This window comes from Peromyscus maniculatus, chromosome 17 (genome assembly GCF_049852395.1).
Source record: "Peromyscus maniculatus bairdii isolate BWxNUB_F1_BW_parent chromosome 17, HU_Pman_BW_mat_3.1, whole genome shotgun sequence".
NCBI lineage: Eukaryota > Metazoa > Chordata > Mammalia > Rodentia > Cricetidae > Peromyscus > Peromyscus maniculatus.
The window spans coordinates 12,957,363-12,970,777 of NC_134868.1; positions in this window are offsets into that span (position 1 = coordinate 12,957,363).

A 13,415-nucleotide genomic window follows, 5' to 3' on the forward strand; every position below is an offset into this window, starting at 1 on the left:
ACGGGCTCGTCGGTGTTGCATTGCATGCTGGGACTTGAAGTCCTCGCGCTGAGGCCTCCGCCCGCCCGCCCGCGCCTGTGAGCATTGCAGGACCATTGCTGCTGGCTGCCTCTTCCCACGCTTTGCATAGCCGGTTGGCACTACGGTTCAGGGGACCAAAGGTCATTTGCTAAGAGATAATAGAGTTGCCAAAACCGTGGGCTTTCCAGACCGTAATTAGCAGCTACATTATGTCCTTTTGGGTGTGGACGTGTCCTGGCTTACCTACGTTTTTTACTGTAGTCAAAACCTGTTGGAGAAATATGAGGTCCCCCCGCCCCCCGCCCCAAGTTACCGAAAAACACTAGCCGGACGTGGTGGCATAGGCCTGTACTTCCCGAACTCAGAAGGTTGAGGCAGAGGGATCACCGAGAGTTCAAGGCCAGCCTGGTCTACAAAGTGAGACCCTGTCTCAAAGAAAACAGCAAAGAAAGAACACTGTGTAGAGGTTCAATAAATGTATGTGGGGTGGTGGTGGCGCTCGCCTTTAATCCCAGCACTCAGGAGGCAGAGCCAGGCGGATCTCTGTGAGTTGGAGGCCATCCTGGTCTACAGACTGAGATCCAGGACAAGTACCAAAACTACACGGAGAAACCGTGAAAACCAAAATACATACATACATACATACATACATACATACATACATACATACATACATACATTCGCTCCTCTTTTTGAGACAGAGACCTGATATGTTACCTAGGCTGGGCTAGCACTCACTGCATAGCCCAGGCTGGCCTCAAACTCTCAATGAGCCTCCTCCCTCAGCCTCCAGAGTGCCGGGAGTACAGGCATGGGCCACCACACCCCTTAAATGAATGATCTAAATAGTCTGAAGATTAAAGAGCAAGCTTAGATCATTATTGACAATATTGGGTTCCTGTACTCCTAAATAAAATAATAATATAATAAAAAAAGCAGCTGGGTAGGGGTGGTGCACACCTTTGATCCCAGCACTCCAGTGGTAGAGGCAGGTGGATCTCTGTGAGTTTGAGGCCAATCCAGTCTATAAATCGAGTTCCAGGACAGCCAGAGCTACACAGAGAAAGCCTGTCTCAAAACAAAAACAAAAAAATGCAGCTGGGCATGATGTAGCACGCCTTTAATCCCAACACTAGGGAGGCAGAGGCAAGTGAATCTCTGAGTTCAAGGCCAACTTTATACACAGAGGGAGCTCCAGGACAGTTGGAGCTACACAGGGAAACCCTATCTCAATCCCTCCATCCCCCCAAAATAAATAAGTAATAATAAGTCAACATTTGTTACCATTCTAGTGTAAAAGGAAACATTTCTTGACAGAGTATTAGTAAACTAGATTCAGAAAATATAAGCCATGGTTAAAAAAGAAAAGAAAAAATACACAACCTGGGGCAACAGGACTAATTCACATAAAACACTAGTGAGTTGAATTATTTAGTAGAGTTGTATTAACACACCAGAAATCAAAGAAAGAGGTCAGTGGGGAATGAAGGTGTGGAAAGCTGAATCTGTGCACTGACCTGAAAACGGAGAGGAAAGTTACTTTATGAAGGTTGCGCATTAATTTTAAAATTTTTCATTTTTCTTTCACCTAAATCCAAACAGGATTTGAAATGCCTAAAGAATACATGAATTGTTTTTCAAGTGTTCTTTCTATTTTATTGTAGTTTTTTGTTGTTGTTTTTGTTTCGTTTCGTTTTTCGAGAAAGTGTTTCTCTGTGTAGCTTATCACCTTTCCTGGAACTCTGTAGCCCAAGGCTGTCCTTGAACTCAGAGATCCCCCTAGCTCCCAAATGCTGGGATTACAGACGTGTGCCACCACCACCCGGCTTTTGTGTTCTTATTAAGATAGGGTTTTGTCTCGTAGTCCAGTCTGGCTTCAAACTGATGGTAGTCGTCCCTGAGCCTGGTAAGTCCTGGAGTTACAAGGTATGCCCCAACTCTCCAGGCCAATATATAATTAATATATTGGATATAATATGGGTTAATCTCATGCAAGTCTTGTGCAGGCAACCACAGCTACTGTGAATGCAGCAGTCCTGTAAGGTCCAGGGGAAGCTGTTTTGCCTTGTCTTCCTGGAACTCTGGCCTTTCTTCCTCCTCCTCTGCAGCTTTAGGGAGAGAAGGTGTGATATCCGTGTCCCATACACTTTTTCTCTGTGTTTCCCACCAGTTGCAATGCTCTGTATTAATTGTCATCTACTGAATAAAGAAGCTTTTCTGGTAAGATCTAAGAACTACACTAATCTATCGGTATAAGGATATGCACTTAGAAGTCATTTTGATGCTATGTCCATGTAGCAAAATAAAAGTAATATGTTCAGGTCTAGAGTCTATGGGCTTCCTAGTGTTAGGATCCTGGAGAAGTCCCCAAAAAAGATCACCATCCACGTATGCAATCAGTAAGAACGTTTATTATTCCAGCATGCTGGGCCTGCCATCCCACACACAGGCAAGATGGTGAAGACCGCAGAGAGGTGTGTGGGCTCCTTTTCAGCATAGCCAAGGGGAGGTCTTAAGGCAGTTAGATCACTTTAGATATGATTGGCTCAAGCAAGTAGCAATCATATTAGTACATTTTAATTGGCCAGGGCTAGCCAGGGGCTAGTCAGGGCTACAGTTTTCCATTTTGGGGAAGGTCTAGACAAGTCCTAGGCTTTGTCCTTGAGCTGTTGGTGGGGGAGGTGGGGACTGACCTAGTACATGCAGTTCTTCTCGTCCCTGTTGACGAGGTGTTGGAGATTGATTGTCCTTTGTCCATGGCTCTTCCTCAGAAACTCCCTGCTGGGTTCCAAAAACCCTGGAACCAAGGCCTAGTTCCTAACTGAATTACTAGGACAGGCTGTCATCTTTGCCTGACCCTCTCACCTAGCCACAAGTTCTTGGCCATATTGACAGTGCCAGCTATGGGTTTTCCCCAGTGGAGGAGGCCTCAAACCCTATGAGAAAGTTGTTGGTTACCCTATGACATTGATGCCACTATTGAACCCATGGACATGTTCTTATTACAGCTTTCCAGGTTCATATCAAGACTACTGGTGAGTTTACTCTTCAATAGGCTACACAGTGCCATTTCATACTATGAAAGCTAACCCACAGAGAAAAAGCTTCCTGGCCAATACCAGCTTGATTTCTACACGTCCTATGGCCAAAGTGTGTGCTGTCTTCAGCAGGAGGGTCTTACTGTTACCTTCTGATGGGTAGCCAACAGGAATAGTAACAGTCTGTATTATCTTGAGGGTCTCTAGACTCCCCTTGACCAGCAACTTTAGGGGAGTTATCTCATACCCAGCACTGGTTTTTACTTGTTAGCCTACTGCTTCTGGGAGAGTACTATCCCTCTATGTAGGATATGGAGTTAACTATTTTAAAAAGCAAAAATGGTAAAGACTTGGTGATAAAAGTCTATAATCTCCATAGTCCTTGGAGAGCTGAGGCATGAGGTTTGAAAGTCCAAGATCTACCCTGATTACAGAATGAGTTCAAGAATAACTTGGGCAATTTAGTAAAACGTGGATTGGACAAAAATTAAAAGATGAAAGGTGGGTGGAAGGTCATCAAGTTATCTCAGAGGGTAAAGGCACTTGCTATGTAAGTCTAATAACCTGACTTCCATCCTGGAACCCATGCAAAGATTGATGGCGAGAACCAACTCCACAAGGTTGTCTTCTGACCCCCAAAAGTACACCAAGGTACAGGCACCCCTAGACATACACATCATGTATACAATAAATAAACATTTTTAAAATGGAGGTGCAAATCAGTAGAAGCACTAACATATTGTGTGCAAGTGCCTTGATTCAATCTCTAGTATCATAACAAGATCAGTAAGAATATTAACCAGCCTCAACTGCCCCTTCTTTCCAAAGGTCAGGACCATAAAGTAAGGTCATAAGAAAACCTGATGCAAATTAAAGTCATGATATAAAAATATTTTTAGTGCTGAAGATATGGTTGAGTGGAAGACCAGCACTGAAGAAAATAACCAATTCTAGTCAGCACTAAAGAGATACATATATTACTCTGAGTTTCCTAGTAGCCACAAAACAATGGAAATATAATTACATGGAGTAATTTCTCTCTCTCTCTCTCTCTCTCTCTCTCTCTCTCTCTCTCTCTCTCTCTCTCTCTCTCCCCCCCCCCCCGTGTGTGTGTGTGTGTGTGTGTGTGTGTGTGTGTGTGTGTGTGTGTGTGTGTGTTACTGGAGACTGAATCCAGGGACTCATGCATGCTGGCAAGTGCACTGAGCCATATCCTGAGCCTGTGTAGTAACATCTGTGAGAAACAGACATGGCAGTTGTGTAGCAAGTTGGTCAGAGTGATATTCCCCCTCGAGAGTCCTCCCAAAGGATACATAATGCTAAATAACACTCTTTATGAGGGGAAAGAAAGACTGTAAAAGTATCTCTATAGCATCTATTCTAATATATTAAAAGCAAATACATTAGAATATTCAACACCATAACCCAACATTCAGACATAATAATAAGTCTTTGTGTGACCAAAATGATTAGGAAAGAAGGCTGATTACAGGAAATGTGGGATAGGTTGGGTTATAGCGAGCTTTAAAGCCATATGCAAACATTATATTGGGAAGGCTCTGCCTCCTTTTGACTCTGGAAGTCAAAATATAAAAGCTACATTTAAGAATTACTAATGTTAGCCGGGCGTGGTGGCGCACGCCTTTAATCCCAGCACTCGGGAGGCAGAGCCAGGCGGATCTTTGTGAGTTCGAGGCCAGCCTGGGCTACCAAGTGAGCTCCAGGAAAGGCGCAAAGCTACACAGAGAAACCCTGTCTCGAAAAAACCAAAAAAAAAAAAAAAAAAAAAGAATTACTAATGTACACCAGGAATGTTGGTGCATGCCTGTGATCCCTTGACTAGGGAGGTTGAGGCAGGAGGATCATGAGTTGGAAGTCCACCTGAACTACAAAGGGAGACTCTGGTTCAAAAGTAAAATTAATCCATAGGTGATGTTAAGGTGTGTTGGGTCCAATTTAAAGCCCCTCTCCCCCAATGCACCCTTATGTGATCTTGGAAAGGAAAAAGCTAGTTGGTCAAACCATCAAAAGCAGTGGTCATATTCTTGGCATCTGGCAGCTTACACAAAGCAGAGAAGTTCAGTCTTTTCAAATAGTTCTGTCCACTTCATAGCAAAATTTGGAGTGCTATTTTTCCATGAAGAGTTATTTTAACAAAAGCATGTGCTTTTGGAGTTGTGCCACCCGTCAAAAAGATGATTAACATGTGATGTGGGGTGACATCCGGCACTCTGCAAACCTTCCACCTTTCTCCCAGTACACACATGGTAGACAGACAGACTGAGCTTGCCTGTCAACACATACATCAGTTTAAACCCCCAAGGCTATTATTTATTTTTCTCTCTTAATACAATATCATTACTACCCCAGGTAAAGAGTCCCTCATCACAACCCGTCAGCCTTTAGCAGAAAGGATTACTGAGTGAGGAGGCTTTGCCCTCGTCCCCTGGTAACAAAGTCAGGACCTGTAAATTAAACTGGGTCTCCCCTACCCAGCAGGACAATGAAGAAAGCCATCACGGGAACACACACTCCATCTTAGAACACATGTCACTTTCCAGGTATGATTTTCATCATATTCTATATGTTTGTTTCATTTAAACCCACATAGGATTTTTTCCTCTGGGCCCTAATAATCAAAAGAGAAAATTCCCATATAGAAGGTCTGTTCTACAATTTTTAGAACATTCTTTATATTATATTTCTGGTTTCAAAGTGAGACAATTTCATTGCCAAAAAATTTAATTTTCAAAGTAAGTAAGAATTCATTAGAAGCATACATTTTAAATATGTAAGTTGTATAGTATGTGAATGTGTTCCAGTAGAATTATTATAAATATGTTTTTAATCAAAAGCCTATCACCTCAGTATATGAAGTTTGAAGCTACAGTTAATTGTGAGTGCATTGTGCTTTCATGGACATTTCTTACCACAAATGAAGACTTATAAATCCTGGGATTCCAAATGGAAAGTAAATTTTGTTTGGTTTTGTTTCTATGTATCTGGGTGGTAGTGAGATAGGGTCTCATGTAGCCCAGGCTGTACCACGTAGCTAAGGATGACCAGGAATCCTATTCCTCTCTCAGCCTCTCAAGGGCAGGACCTACAGATGCACGCCACTATCATAGCTCCTCATTCCATTTTTTGAAACAAGTTTTCACTATGTAGCCCAGGCTAACCCCAAACTTAATATGCCCCCCAGCTTGCTGTGAACTCAACAGGTCCTGTCAGCTTCCTGAGTGTAAGATTATAGACATGCACCACCACACCAAGATAGAAATTCTGTTTATAAGAATCCACACTGAGCCAGGTGGTGATGGTACTCTCCTTTAATCCCAGCACTCTGGAGGCAGAGGCAGGTTTGAGGCCTGTGAGTTTGAGGCCAGCCTGGTCTGCAGAGTAAGATTCAGGACAGGCACCAAAACTACATGGAGAAACCCTGTCTCAAAAAGCCAAAAAAAGAAAAAGAATTCACACCAAGATGTTTTGATTACTATAAAAAATAAAGTCACCTGGGCATAGTGGCGCATGCCTTTAATCCCAGCACTCAGGAGGTAGAAGCAGCCTGGTCTACAGAGTGAGTTTTAGGATAGCCAGGGCTACAGAAAGAAACCCTCTCTACCCTGTATCAGGGGGAGAAAAAAAAAGAATTCACAATTCTGACTGTATGTTGATGGATAAATCCTCTCCATACCAAGGGCTCACAACTGGGCAGTCCATAACTGAATGTCCCCCTTTGCTGCCAGGTTTAGTGTCCCAGAAGTCTTTGGGAGGTGGTGAGCAATCGGTTTAGCCCACACTGTGTGGGTCATCATCTAGCATTACAATTCAGCCTATGATCTTATTTCCAGAAGGAAAATCCGAAGGCTGCCTCTGTGTGGCTGCACAGAGCTCACCGTATTTATGATTACAAAGCAAGTTAGACATTCTTGTTGCCATGCTTCATCCTTCCAGATCATGAGTCCGACAGCAGGTGCTCTTCCACCATTGACAAAGCGCCCTTCATTTTGGGGTGTGTGTGTGGGGACAACCCCTGAGATCTTCATTTTGTCAGTTGAACCCGTATTCATGTCTAAGAGGTTGGCATGAGGGATATTGGTTATCTAAGGCAACTCTGGCGCTTGTGCCTACCATCTCTTCCTCACCCCACATGGAGTCACAAAGTCCTGCTGACTCCCCAGCCAGCTCGTCCCTCTAGCTAATCTCTCCTTACTCCCAGGGGCCGGCCCATCTTTGTTCGGACCCTGAAAGACAAATACAGCTGCCTCCTCAAGGAACCGGCCTTGTCCATAGGCCCTCCACACCACCACCAGGGGGCTCTGTCTAAACTGCAAAGCCAGTCTGAAGAACACCCTGAAATAGCTCCTACAGCAAAGTCCTCCCGGTGAGCGAGCGACCAGCACCCCGTCCCCCAGCCTTCCCCCACACCACCTCCATAATCACACAGTCCCGCCCACAGCTTCCCCGGCACTCGGCAGTCTCTGTGGTAACCAGTTATGCCACACATCCATGCTTTGGCAAACAGTGTCATCTCCATTTCTAACGCTGCCTCTTCCCTTGGTAACACCCAATTTATCATCCAAGACGCAGCTCAGCGCTTTTTTTTTTTTTTTTTTTTTTGCCGCGGACACTGTTATGTTTAAAACTGAAATGTTGCCCTACAGGCCTAGGTTTTGAACATCTTGTCTCCCAGCTGGTGGCAGTGTTTTGGGGAGGTTGCAGAACTTTGGGGATGTGGGGGCCCAGTTGGAGGAAGTGAGTCCCTAGGTCTAAGATGTGAAAGTGACGCCCCGCCTCTGGTTTGGGACCAGCTTTCTCTGCACCATGATCCCCGTGATGAGAAGACCCACCACCTCACACTCCCTCGGTGGACCAGGATCCTCTGCTTCGTCTACCTGTGGTGAAGATCTGTCACTCTGTTTGCCATAAAACAATATACGCCACGCCTTACTTCAGCTTTTTCTGTCGGGTATTTTTATCCCAGAGACGTGGGAAGTGATAAATGCACATAGTATTCCCAGTCCGTGGGGGAAGATAACAATGCACTTTTTCTTTTAACTCTTTCTCATGACGTTGGAAGTGTTTGCTCGTCTGCTTTGTGGAAAGACCTTGACTTTAGATTCCAGAGCGTCTTAGAGAGATACTGAATGCCCTTCCAGGAAAGTGGGGCCTGGCAAGTTGAATGGTCAGCTGAATGTAAAGTCTCACGATCATTTGAAATGAGTATTTTGGGGAATGAGGTCACCTCTTTCCCTGGATTCTCAAGGGGAATTTTTTTAACCTAAGATGATAAAGAACTTCCTTTGCTTAGTTGTGAAATCTCTGAATGCAGAAACTCTATTAATGTTTGTTTTCCTAAGTGGAGCGTACTTCCTAGGGTTTGTGAATGTGATTAGTGGATGAATAAGTGAGTGAATGGAATAACTCATTCCAAAAGAATTTATTGCTACGGGCAAGAACCCCTGATGGTTATTATTATGATTTAAATGAACCTGGCTGTTATTTTCATTGGGAAAACAATTTGGTGGGGAAGACAGACCCCAAACAATTGTGCAATTACTATTTAATTACAAATGTGGGCGGGCCTACAAAGACGTACAGACTGTTAGGGCATAACTTGGGGCTTAGGTCAGAAAATTTTCTTTGAGGACACAATGTTCGTGAAATAAATTACTAGTAAAAACACATTACAAAGAATGGCAACTCCGATTTCTACCCTATGATAATTTCCCATTGCTCTGACCAAATATCTGGTGGAAACAACTTGAGGATGAACCTCTTTGTTTCGGCTTGTGGTTTTAGGGGATTTCACAGGGGGCAAACCATGGTAACCATGGTAACCTGTGGGCCACATCAGATTCAAATCATAATATTAGGTTCATCAACAGACATGGTCACGTGCACACAAAGAATAAAATCCAAATAAAAAACTTCACGTCAAGCTCAATGGTTAAGAGCGTGGGTTTAGTTCCTAGAACCCACATTCTCCCATAACTCCAGTTTCAGGGGAACCTGACACCTTCTTCTGGCCTCTGTGAACACCTACATGCATGTGAAACTAGCACATACATTCAGACACTACACATAAAATAAAATTTGAAAAAAAAACTTCATTCTGAGGTGTGTATGTGAGTGTGTGTGTGCGTGTGTGTGTGTGTGTGTGTGTGTGTGTGTGTGTGTGTGTGTGTGTTCTACCAGACATCTGAGGCACGGATGTTGGTTACTCAGTCACTTTCCATCTTGTTTTTTGAGACAGGGACTCTCAAACTCAAACTAACCAATTCAGCCAGGCTGGCCGGTAGCCAGCGCGAACGAGACACATGCCTCTGCTTCCCCGGGGCTGGGATTACAAGTACAGGCCACCACACCAGGCTTTTGTGTGGCTGGGGATCAAATCAAATCCTCACCCTTGCCCAGCAAACACTTGACTGACGGAGCAATCTCCTCGGCCACTACACATGCACTTTGAACGCGATTGTTAATCAACGCAGGGGTTTGGTGTGTTTTGTTCCTGGACGAGATCTCTCAGCCAGGAAAGGCTACTCGGAAGCATAGTGCCCTGTTGTGGAACTTTTTGTCACCTAACCAAAGTTCTCCAGTGGTTTGAAGGTAGCTCTGCGTGTTTCAGATGATCTAAGTGTGGCCTACCTGCCAAGCCATGCATAAGAAAACTCGATGTTCCTGAAACTTGTTCTGTAGCTGGCCAGCCCTCTGACCCCACCCTCCTGCTCATTCACCTCCATTTCTCTGTCTCCCTGTCTCCTCCCGAGATCTACCCTTTCTGTGGCAGTTTTATATCATTCTCAATTCACCAGCTGTGCATCTCAAAGCAGAGAGAGCCTCCCCGATTCTACAGGTATTCTTACTGACAGGCTGTACCGGAGACTCTGGTGTAGCTCTACACCACTGTGGTGGCCTCTGGGTGACGCCCAGGCTCTGGATGTTCTTGAAAGCACACCTGAGAAAGCCAGAGTCAATACCACAAGGTTTAACCTGTGAGACCGGACTGCAGTGTGGTGGCTTCTGCATTCCTCAATGGCTCCTATGTGACCATGGGGATATTTGACTGTGATGGTTTTATGTTCCTTCCTCACATGCCTTTCAGAGACCCAGCCCACAGCTTGATTTAGGACTGCATAGTCATGCAGACTAGAAGCCCTGGACCTAGTTCTAGTCTGTTTCTTGGATGTGGTGATAAACACCAACCAAAACCAACTGCGGGGCGGGGGTGGGGGGGTGGGAGGGTGGGGGGCTGGGAGGGTGGGGGGGGTGGGGGGGGTGTTGCCTCCATGAGACTGGCCTGCAGGCATGTCGGTGGGGCATGTTCGCGATTGTTGATTGATGTTGGGGGACCCAGTCTAGTGTGGGCTCTGCCACCCATGGGCAGGTGGGCCTGGACTGTATGAGAAAGGAAGCTGAATGTGAGCCTGGGAACAAGCCCGCAAGCTGAGTCCCTCTGTGAGGTCTCCTTCAAGTTCCTGGCTTGAATCCCTGCCTTGGCTTCCCCTCCGTGATGGAGTACAGACTGTAAGACAAAAAGGCCCTTTCTTCCTCAAGTTGCTTTTGGTCAAAGGGTTTATCACAGCAACAGAAAAGTGACTGATCCAGCCCCTACACCAAAACATAATCAAAACAGGTCTCTCTACGCTGAGACTGGGAGCAGGTTTAAAAATAAAGAAATAAAAAGCTCCCCTCAAACTAGAACCGAGATCTAATACCCTGACCCCAACATACAAGATTGACATGTTGAAGTCCTGACCTCCGCTGGGAACTTGTTTGGAGTTAGAGCTTTTAGGGAAGTAATTAGGGGTAATGAAGTCCTAGGGGTGGGGGCCTGGAGTGTGACTGTCTCCTCCAGGCCTCTTGACGTGACCACTGCCATATTGAAGCAGAGCGACTTCGACAACATACAGGAAGTCACGGCAATGAAACCAAGAGTGAGCTCTACAGTCACAGTCCCGGAGCTGCTCACATCTCCTCTTGGGGAAGGGGCCATCGATCTTTAGGGGACCCTTCTCCGGGTTTCCAAATCCCCTTTCCCTCCTGTCTGAAAATGTTTCATAACATTTCAAGTAAAGAACGCCCGGGGGCGGGACTTTCTGGTGGCGCATTGCTTATGAGTCACCTTTGCTCCTGGAAGTGACTCAAATAAAGTCATTTATTCACCAGACTGGACTTAACTGGATCTTTCTATGGTCTGTCCACTGCTTCCCTATTTGGGGGTAAATAAATCTCCTATTTATGTCTCCCCAGACAAGTCACATGCTAAGCCCCTGATGCAATCGGACTGTGTTCTTGTCTGGAGGGTTAAGAGACACATAGGGAACGCTCACAGGAACGCGTTCTCCCCGGCCGATACCCTTCTCCCTCAGCCTCCCTCTCCCTGCGTCTCTCCCTCAGTGCTTGAAGAGGAAAGGCCATGTGAGGACACGGGAAGGCAGCTGTCCACCAGCCAGGAAGAGAGGCCTCTCTCTAGAAACTGGCATTGATGACACCTTGACACAAACTTCTAGCCTCTCGAACTGTGACAGCACAAATCTCTGTCATTTAAGCCACCCAGCCTGATTATTTTCTTATGGCATTTGGAGCGCATAATGCAATGTGACTGCCCGGTTTTTCTTTGCCACAAGCAAATTGAAAAAGAAAAAAAAATCCTTCTTAGGCCAGGCACCAGGGTGCATGCCTGTGATCTTCGTGCCTGGAGACAAGAGCAGGAGGGTTGCACATTCCAGGCTTGATATTGTCATTCCGCCCTTGCTGAGCCCTCCTCGGCTGGGAGAAGAAATGTGTCCGTGGGTTCTGCTTCAGAGCAAAAGGATGAAGACCGGGGACCAGCCCCTCCCTTGTTGGCTCTCTAAGACACCCTGACTCACCAGTCTCTCTCCTACCCTTTCACAGAGACATGCGCATTAGGAGAAGACACAGAAGTTTGTTCAGAATAAATAATGAAACGCTAAGTCATCAAAGTGTGAATGTAACGGGGAGTCAAGGGTTAAGCCAAAGAGATGGTAAGCGATCCGTGAATTTTTAATCTAGTGTCCATACCCAGGTATACAGGTGCATCCATGAAAAAAAAAACATATCTTACTGTAAGTATGCATTATTATATTACACACATATGTGTGTTATCATAGCTCTTGTATTTACACATACGTTTGTGTGTGGCGGGTGTTTGTGGTGTAGAGTGGGGTTGTACGTGGGCAAAAGCAAGGCCTTGCTAGGGTAACAGCTACCCAAATAGGTACACAACAATCACACTGTTAGTTCGTGTTTAATCCTCACAACAAACTATGCCATAGAAAAATATTGCCACTGTTGTGTTTGTAAACAAGGAAATCAAAGCAGAGATGTTAGGACAGCCCAGGATCATAGGCAAAACGGGAATTTCTTCCCAGTCTGGCCAGCGAGCCTGCCCTTTCAGCTGGGAGAAGAAATGTGGCCTGGGTTCTGTTCCAGAGCAGATTACATCAGATTGTCTCTGGTCATCCCAGGAGCTCTGAAAGTCTACCACGTCCACATCTGCCCAAATCTGCAAAGAGCCGTTCATTAGGCAGGTACAACTAGAGTCAAGATAGTCTCGCTGCCGAAGAGAAACACACTAAAGCAATTTGGATACCGGGGGCTTTGTTACAACAGATGCCACTAAAAGCAGTAAGAGGGGTCCCTGTGGGAACCGCAGCTGTGGTTGGCTACCCTTGAGGAACAAAGCCACACATCTCTCTGCCCCTTAATATCCACTGAGGCCACATGGTCCTCCTTTTCTACTCTTCTCTACCCCCCCCCCAATGTTTCCTTCACACAACCCCATTTTCTCTGTCCATGCATGCCTAAATGTGGTGGAAATGGCCACCCTTGCGCATCAGTAGTTCACTTCTTGTGGCCAAACTCTAACTCGCTTCGCTCAAGACGGAGAATTTGACTGTGCATCTGCCTGTCAGCAGATGAGCTGCCCACTGAGTGTAGGTGCTGAGGAGCTGCTGTGTGAGTCTGGTGCCCAGAGATTTAGAATGTGACTAAATGTGATGGCCACCGAGGTTCAAAGTGGAGGTCAGTTACCGAGAAGACAACGCTGGGCGGCTTTGTCACAGCAGGTCACGTGAGCTCCCATATCAGTCCCTCCTCCCAAGGAGTACTCGGTTCAAAACAAGCCCCTGTTTTAAATGCAAAATGCCTCTCATTTTAAAGTACCTAAGCTCCAGGGCATCCGTAAAGGTTCCGTTCTAAGGAATGCGTGGCGGTCTCAGAACTAGCACACGGCATAAATGTCTGCAGGAAGAGAAAAGAGGGCGACAGCTTCAGAGAGGGGGTACAGTAGAGGGGTGGTGACGTCAGAGGCAGCTACAGCAGATGAGGGCT